Below are 8323 nucleotides of genomic sequence, written 5' to 3'. Positions count from 1 at the left end.
AAAAAAAAAAAAAAAAAAAAAAAAAAAAAAAAAACTCAACGATTAGTAGTAGTAGAGTCAAAGGTTGAAATTGCCGCACACAACAAACAATAAAACCGCCCCCCCAAACTCAAAGTTCTGACTTCGTCCCTGTCTGAACCACATAGAAGTCCAGTTTAAAAATAGAAATCTTTTTATAAATAGTATAAATTATCATGTTTTATACTACTATTTAAGGGGCTCCTCTTATTTAAAATAAACATTTCTTTTGTTCAAAAATATCCTTATTTCCTAAGTTTAAGTAAAGACAAAACTTGAGGATAACATAATATAAATACATCTCTAACTACCACATATAATATTGACTACAAAATAGGAGCACTCTCCAATTAGTTTTCAAACTAAGCATTCAAAGATTTTAAGTTTTTTTTTTATCAAAAAAATAAAGACTTAAGTTTTTCTTTTCTTTTTTTAAATATTCGGATTCCCTTGCTCCTTAATCTCATCTCACATTGGTTTTTTTTTTTTTTTTTCCTCAAATATCTTTGTTTTGAATTTGAAAAAAAAAAAAAAAAAAGTAGAGATAAAATTTGAGTGTAACATGCTAAAAATAATCTCTAACTCGCATGTAGAACACTGCCTACAAAATAGAACAACAGTCACGTTGGTTTTAAATCTCAACTTCTTCAATTTATTTCTTCCTCAATTTCTCTCTTCTATGTCCTTTTTCTCTACACCATCATCATCATTTTTTCTAAATTCAAAATCCAAAAAAGAAAAAACTTTACTTACAAAAACAAAAGTGCAGTTCTAATTGTTTCGATTCAACAGGTATGTCAATGTACATTGCTCTTTTCTATTTTGTTTTTATAAAGAAATCAACAGCAGTCTAATTATTTGGACTCTGGGTCTTCTTCATTTTCATATTTCCTTATGATTATCCTTTTTTTCTTTACTATGTGTTTGTGGGTTAAAGCTTACTCATTGCTTTTCTTTTCTTTGATTACAGTATTACGGTGAATTTCTTTGATTTCAATATATTACAGTAGAACATAAATTGTGTAATTTGGATAAGTATCAAATTGTGTAAAAGAAACACAAATTGTACTATTTGGATAAGTATCACATATTAATTAATTATATTGCACTTAACTCTATTTCGAAGCACAAAATATATACATAAAGGAGAATGACTGACCATTATATACAACCATATGACTAATATATTTGTTAAAAAAAAAAAAAAGCCTCTGATTGGATCATTGGGCTTTAGTGTAAATAGGTTTTTTTTACTGGGAATTAGGCAAAAGATGCTACTTCTCCCGTTCTCCCTACTCCATAATCAACTGGAAACAAATTTTTTGAAGCACAAGGTACAACAACCATGTGTGATGCAGGGTACAAGCAGTTGAAACTTGAAACATGTTTTATGTTTTTTTAATAAAACAAAGATTATTAATGGGGCAGCTTTTCTTTAGATATTTTTTTCAATTTTCTATTTCCTAAGCGAAAAGAGTGCTAATCAATTTACAAAGTGTACAGGTTTTTTGTCTTGGTTGTTTTTAGAACGTTGTTGTTGTTGTTGTTGTTTTTTTTTTTTTTTTTTTTTTTTTTGAGAAACTTTTTAGAACGTTGTTAGATTGCATATATTAGTGCCTAGTTTTTATTGACTTTGGCATATGTATTCCCTTAAGGTAATAATTGTTTTACTATTAGTGATAATTGTTCCATTTTTCTCAAGCTCATCTCTTTCATATGAAATTATCCCTAACAATTGTTATACCTTTTTACTACAACTTCTTTTCATTTTTTTCAAGAAAATACGTTTTATTTTTAAAAAATTAAATGATATTATTGGTGATTAAGTACTTGCTAATGTTGACAACCTTTCTTATAATTTTTTCTTTTAAGGATTAAATATAACTTCACAAATCCCATTTAAAAAAATAAAACAACATAAGAGTTGAGACTGTGAGAGCCTTTCCTATTTAATTTGTTTATTTTGGTTTTCAGGTATTTGATTTTTTTTTTTTTTTTTTTTTTTTTTTTTTTTTTTTTTTTTTTTTTTTTTATGGATGTGTACTTAGTGGCTACATTATAGGACTAAGTGGCTATCTTATAGGATTATTAAAAAAATTATTAAAAAAAAAAAAAAAACTTGATAACTTTCATTTAAATAAAAATTAAAAAAAAAATAACTTGATAACAAAACAAAATAATGTGAGAGATTTTCCTCTTTAATTTTTTTTTTTGGGTTTTTTAGGCATTGAAATTTGTTATGAATGTGTACTTAGTGACTACATTATAAGTTTCATCACACTCCTAGTTTTTTTTTTTTTTTTTGGTAATTGGAAATGTAGTAATGTCAAATTATAATATATGCAAATTACTAACTTTTACTCAAAAAAAATAAAAGTCATTGAGCACGCGCGTGAGAGACTAGTTTTCTTTATACTTTTGGCCAGAAATTATTATTATTAGTTTATATATTACTTTATAGACAAAACTTAGGTACAGTACCTTAGGTGCTGTTCCTTAAGTTTCCTTCTTAAAATTCTATCATATGGCTACTTAACTAAAAAATACACTTTTACCCCATGAAAAAAAAAATAGAATTTTAAAAGGAAAATTTAAAGAATAACACTTAAATACCGTACCTAAGTCTTGTCCAAATTTATTATCCTAAGACTGGTGCAACTATTATTCAAAGCCATAACCCATAACGATAGCGATACCTTCCCTATATATATTCTTCTATAAGAGGCCGCGCAGCTTAATTACTACTACATATTATCTTCTTTCTTTGAACGGAAATCAAAATCCTAGTAGATCTCGGCATCTTTAACCCTTTTTATTCTTCCTGAGAGATACTAACAGACCAGACAGATAGAAGATTCAACCTCCTCCTATATTAGCCGCGTTGTTTTCCTACTTTCGTGTAAAACCCAAACCAGAATTCCGCTTCGAAAAAGAATTCCGAAATGAAAAGAAGAAGAACAACACCACCACAACAAAAAAACGCTGCCATGAATCCCAATTACCTTGATCGGTTTTCAGACTTGCCCGAACCCATCATCCACCATATCGTGTCCTTCGTCCCCACCAAATACGCGGCTCGAACCAGTGCCCTCTCGAAGAGATTCAGGTCCGCTTGGCTTTCCTTCCCGGTTATCGATTTCGATGCAACTTTGTTTCCAGGACGGTATAGAGAGACGACCAGTCAATTCACCACGTTCGTGCGCGACTCTCTTAATCGTCGTGATCCCAATGCTTGTTTAGAAAAGTTAAGGATAAGGGGTCTCTTTGATGGTTCTACGTTCAATCATTGGCTCATCAATTATGCTTTGGATAAGCACGTAAAAGAGATTTATCTTTTCGATGATTCCTACGTTGATGCGTGTTTGCCACAGAGGATGTTTTGTGCGAATTCAATTCGGGTTTTGGAGTTAAAAGGGTTTAAAGTAGAAGTCCCCGATTTGATTTTAAGCTGCCCTTTGATTGAGGATTTTAGGGTTACTAACTGTTCTGGGTTGAAAAGTATTAGGGTTTCAGGAGCTAAAAAACTCAAAGCTGTAAAATTGGACACCTGCTCTGGACTGGAGAAAATTGATATTGATGCGCAAAATCTTGAATCTTTTTCATATACTGGGTGTCGTGATGTTGATCCTAGTCAGCCTCCCCAGCCATGTGAGATCCTTATGACCACTTGTAAGTCTCTTAAAAGCTTATCCTTAGAGTTTGCTAGCATCATGGACCTGTGGCTCTATGACCATGTTTCTAAATTTCCTTTTCTTAAGATTCTGAAACTATATGAATGTCGAGGATTGAAATATATCGGCTTATTTCATACTAATATCGAAGAGATTGAGTTGAAAAATTGTGATGGACTAGAGATGGTTGGCATTGTAGCACAAAATCTTCAATCCTTTGTATACAGAATGAATCGGCGCAAGCAATGTGACATCAATATTTCTGCTGGCAGATTCCTTAGGAATTTAATTTTACACGGTGCTACCATAACGGACGGGTGGATTGAAGATAACATGTCTGCGTTTTGTTTACTTGAGAGACTAGGATTGGAATGCTGCAATGTGTTGCAGAAGATTAAGTTTCATAATGCCAATATCAAAGAAATCGAGTTGAAAAATTGTGATGGACTAGAGATGGTTGACATTGTAGCACAAAATCTTCAATCTTTTGTATACAGTATGGATCGGTCCAAACAATGTGACATCAATATCTCTGCTTGCAAATACCTTAGGAATTTAATTTTGCGTGGTGCTACCATAATAGACAGGTGGATTGAAGATAACATTTCTGCATTTTGTTTACTTGAGAGACTAAGATTGGAATGTTGCAAGGCGTTGCAGAAGATTAAGTTTCATAATGAGCTGCTTACATGTTTTCAATTGCATGATTGCGATGTGGAGGAGGCCGAAATCGATGCTCCAAATCTGAATTCATTTGAGTACACTGGGCAAATAATGGCACCTCCGGTGATTATTTCTTCTCATTGGGATGCTATGATCAAGTTGAAAGAAACAGATCTTCCCCCATACTTGTGGTTCAAAAAATTGAGAGAATTTCTTCTGGGCTTTGATACTTGCAAAGTATTGACACTGATTTGCAACAATGATAAGGTAACTATTCTCTACAATTTCTTTATTTTAATCTTCACTTCTTTTTTTTCCTTATTTTGTTTTTGTTTCCCCTCATACATACGTATATCTTAAATTACAAATATATGAGACATATCTTAAATTAATTTTAGATATATGAGACATATCTTAAATTAATTTTAAGATATATGAGATATATCTTAAAAATAATTTAAGATATGTTATATATGTGTGCGTGTGCGTGCGCTGTTGTAATGGCAGAAACTTTGATATTAGTTTGTTGAAATTTGAGACTAGTAGAAGAATAATCACACAAACAAGAAATAAAAACATTCACATTAGGGACCAAAATTTATTGTGATTCGGCTAGTTTCTTATCTACATCTATGAGCAACACTAATTAAAATTCACTAGCACCGATATGAATTACAACCATATGGCAAATTCTCACAAAACCAAATTCATGGACGCCCTCACAAAAAACACTCACAACATTTACAATCAAAACTCTCAGAACACAAGCTAACTTAGATCCCATTACGCCTAAAGCAAACTCTTAATTCCAACTGAAAAACACACAAATGAGACACTTGCTTTCCCGAAACCCCTTACATTCAATGGTGCTTTCTCACCTCAACAATCATCAAACAATCAAATTACCCTTCCAAGCCAATATATTCTTCTAAGAGTAGTCTCTTCTCCTTATGTGTGAGGACTTTTGGGTCAAAATCACTAAACCTTTCACTATGCTTCAATTGATAGATTAGGAATATATATCTTAGTGGACAAGAAATACCATAATTATTTTTTTTACTAAGGGATAGACTTTCTTTTCAGTATAAAAAAAATCCAAATTATTTAAGTCAAAATAGGGAGTTGAAGCAATTGCTAACACATATATTAATATATATTTTGGAGAATGGAAGCATGCAAGTTTGAATTTGTGTGGGGTGTTTGCATGAGGTGGGGGAGTGTTGAAATATTGAGATAAGTGGAAGCCTAGGGCATATGACCTTAGGGTTCACCTAGAGCCCCCAGTAGAGGATATATGTATAATATGCTTGCAAGACTTTTTACAAACATGTTCATATTTTTGCCTTACTGATTTATTTGATCATTGTAGTTTGGGTTCTTGATTGTATTACCCCATAGGATATTTTTAGTGTAGTTTGGTCGATTTTATTGTTAATACAATTTTTGTTCCTTATTAAAAAAAAAAAAAAAAGAAGAAGAAGACTTTTTACGATTAATTTGTGAATGTTTTCTTCTTTTGGTTTCGGGCTCCTTACACACGATTTTCACAAATTAGTGTAACTACAACTACAAAGGCTTTAGAGTCTCCAGATACTTGTAAAATGTTTTAATATAAACGCTCCTTTACAATCCCCACGTTTTCTCACATTTCTAGATAATTATTTTCTATACATATTCTAGTCTCACCCCACATGATAAAATTGTAAATACATATTCTAGTCTCACCCCACATGATAAAATTGTAAATACATATTCTAGTCTCACCCCACATGATAAAATTGTAAATTACCCTGATTCTAATGAGTGGAACCTTTTTCCTTTTTATTTTTGCTCTCAGGAATTGATAATTCCGAAAGAATTGAGAGAGCAAATGCTTCCTCCGCTATTTGATATCAAGCATGTGAAGATACAATTACTTTGCAGAACAGATCTGATGGGATTACTTCAAAGCTTGGTCTGGCTCGTTCCTCGCCCAGAGACCATATCATTTGTTAAGGGCTCCAATGAAGAATCCATAAAGGTAATGTAAATTATCAGTTTTCAAGTTTTTTTTTTTTTTTTTTTTTTTTTTTTTTTTGAGAAGAAACAGTTTTCAAGTTTGTTAAAGATATCATAATTCATAATTAAATTTATGGAGAAACTTTTATTTCTATGTGTCTTTTAAGTCCAAGAATTAATGTTAGAATTGCTGATTTCTTGTTTGACCTTACACCCAATTGTTAAATGTGGCATTCAATATTGATGACAGTTTAACAAGGTAACAAATGAGTATGAATTACTTTTGTGATTAATGATACATTAATTTGCAAGGTCTATGTAATAAAATTTAAAGTTATTCTTTGGTATCATTTTTTATTCTTTTTATAACCAAGTGTTTTTAGTTCATGACCATAGTGTCCACCCTAATTTGATCTGAACCTTGTTTGATATCCTTTTGTATTTCAAAAGCAGCTACTTGCATACTTTTATGTGGTTGAAGTAGTGTCACATGAAATTTCCCTGTCCCCAGTATCCAGCTCAACGTCTCGAGCTAACATGTTTGGTATTTTGTTTTAAATTTACAGTTTCAATATTATATGTCGGTAGATATGGAAGAAGACTCATGTTGTTGTCGGTATCGCCTTATAAAGTGTTGTGCTCATCGTCTCAGAAGTATTGCACTGCATAACTTTGGAGATGTTGCTGACAGAGATAATGTCATGAAGTTTTTTATAAGGAATTCAAAGAGGTTGGAGATGATCTATGACAACTCAGATGCCTTCAAAATAGTTGAGGGCCATTTAATATCTTCCTAAATTATTGATGAATGTGAGTCTTTTATTTCAGTAAGGCAGTAAAGCTTCAATATGTTAATTCCTTTGTACTCACAGATGAAGAGGGTAAGACTGTCAGAGCACTCGGTATGCACTTTAGCCCCCACAGACCTGAAGATTTTCTGCAAATTTTTTCCCCCTTTTTTTTTCTTAAGAAAAAACAAAAAAAAAAAAAATGCAAATTTTGTTAATATTGCTGCTTCTAGCAAACGTAGCTTGTGTCATGTAATATCTGTAATATCTGTGTATCAAATTTATATGTATTTTTTTCAAAAAAGAAATTTATATGGTTATTTCTCGCAAAAAAAAAAAAAAATAGAGAATATCAGTGCGACAGTGATTGTCCTATTTGTCTGTTTAAGCTACACACATAATCTCAAAAAAATACTATACGAGATGAACAATAAAATTTTTATAAAAAATGTGCAGTAAATTAGCTTCTTGCTTTATTACTAGAATACAGCACGAAATTGAGAGTTTTTTTATTTATTTTTTAAATAAATGATAATACTTATTAGAACACACACGAAATAGTAATACAACACGAAATTGAGAATTTGAGACTAGGTGCAACTTTGTGATACTTTCATAAACTTACAATGGCACTCAAAGATTGCCTGAGTGAAATTTAAGACTGGATGCATTGATTGACAAAATTTTTTCATTCAGACTTCCTGGTGTATGGTAAAAGAATAAATTAACACACAAGTAGTGAGATGGTTTTTCTAAGCCTTGGAATTGCTTGCTTCTTTATATGTATGTATGTATATATATACAGAAGATGTACATTACATACCTTACAGCATTAGTATTGGTGGTATCAATTGCTGGATTGCCAATTTTAACAACCAATATAAGAAAAATAAGGCTACATCAATGGAGCTAAAGGTATAATTTTTTGCTCTTGAGCTACAGTGCACTATAGCTCAGATGTTATACTTTAAAAATATATATTATTTGTCCTCTTATTATTATAATGATTATTTCCTTTTTGTTGTGGTTGTCGTTGTTGTTTATTATAGTTGATATATTATTTTATTGTGTTGTTTATATTATTTTAATGTGTTGAATACTAAAATAAAACCATTGACGTTAGGTGTTTTGTAAAGTGAGATGGTAAAATAGATAGAATAGTTTTTTTGTGGTGCCATAAGCTAA

This window comes from Quercus robur, chromosome 8 (assembly GCF_932294415.1).
Source record: "Quercus robur chromosome 8, dhQueRobu3.1, whole genome shotgun sequence".
NCBI lineage: Eukaryota > Viridiplantae > Streptophyta > Magnoliopsida > Fagales > Fagaceae > Quercus > Quercus robur.
This window is presented reverse-complemented; position numbering follows the sequence as displayed.